The sequence below is a fragment of the Saimiri boliviensis genome (assembly GCF_048565385.1).
Source record: "Saimiri boliviensis isolate mSaiBol1 chromosome 1 unlocalized genomic scaffold, mSaiBol1.pri SUPER_1_unloc_4, whole genome shotgun sequence".
NCBI lineage: Eukaryota > Metazoa > Chordata > Mammalia > Primates > Cebidae > Saimiri > Saimiri boliviensis.
The window spans coordinates 253,400-254,181 of NW_027412487.1; positions in this window are offsets into that span (position 1 = coordinate 253,400).

A 782-nucleotide genomic window follows, 5' to 3' on the forward strand; every position below is an offset into this window, starting at 1 on the left:
CTCTCCGCCTGTGACCGGCCTGGTGCCTCGCGTCCAGCTCCCCGCTTGCCGGGAACGCATCTCTGCTGTAACCCTGCTGATCTCTGCTCTTTGCCTGAAACAGAACTGGGGCGGGGGGGGCGGACAAAACCGATTTGTCAGCTGAGAGCTATTAAAAATGACTTTTATGACCAATCACCATGTGGCTTGCAGCATCTGACTCTCAGAAGGAGGTCACGGTGAGATTGTTAGGACACAGCTCCGGTTCTAATCGAGTTATTTATGGGACTGAAGATTCTCTGGCTTTCACATTAAACAACCACCACGGGAATGGAATTAATGTCAAATCCTGTGTTTTTCTGGCAGTAAGTATTATTTATGCATGAATACACAAGCTACTGCCGAAAAATGCCCCTCCCAGCTTTTAGGAGATGCCTCCTAACAAAAATTCCCTTTGTATCTTTATTTTTAATTTTGAGACAGGGTCTCCCTCCATCACTCATGCCGGAGTGCAGTGGTAAGATCACAGCTCCCAGCAGCCTCAGCCTCTCGGGCTCAAGCAATCCTCCAGCCTCAGCCTCCTGAGTAGCTGGGACCACAGGTGCACACCACCACACCTGGCTAACTTTTTAATTATTTGTAGATGTGGGGGTCTTGCTATATTGCCCTGCTGGTCTCAAACTCCTGGGCTCAAGCGATCCTACTTCCTTGGCTCCCAAAGCACTGGGATTACAGGCTTGAGGCACCAAGCCCAGCCTACTTTATATCCTTATTCGTTCTCAAAACGTATAATAAATTCACAT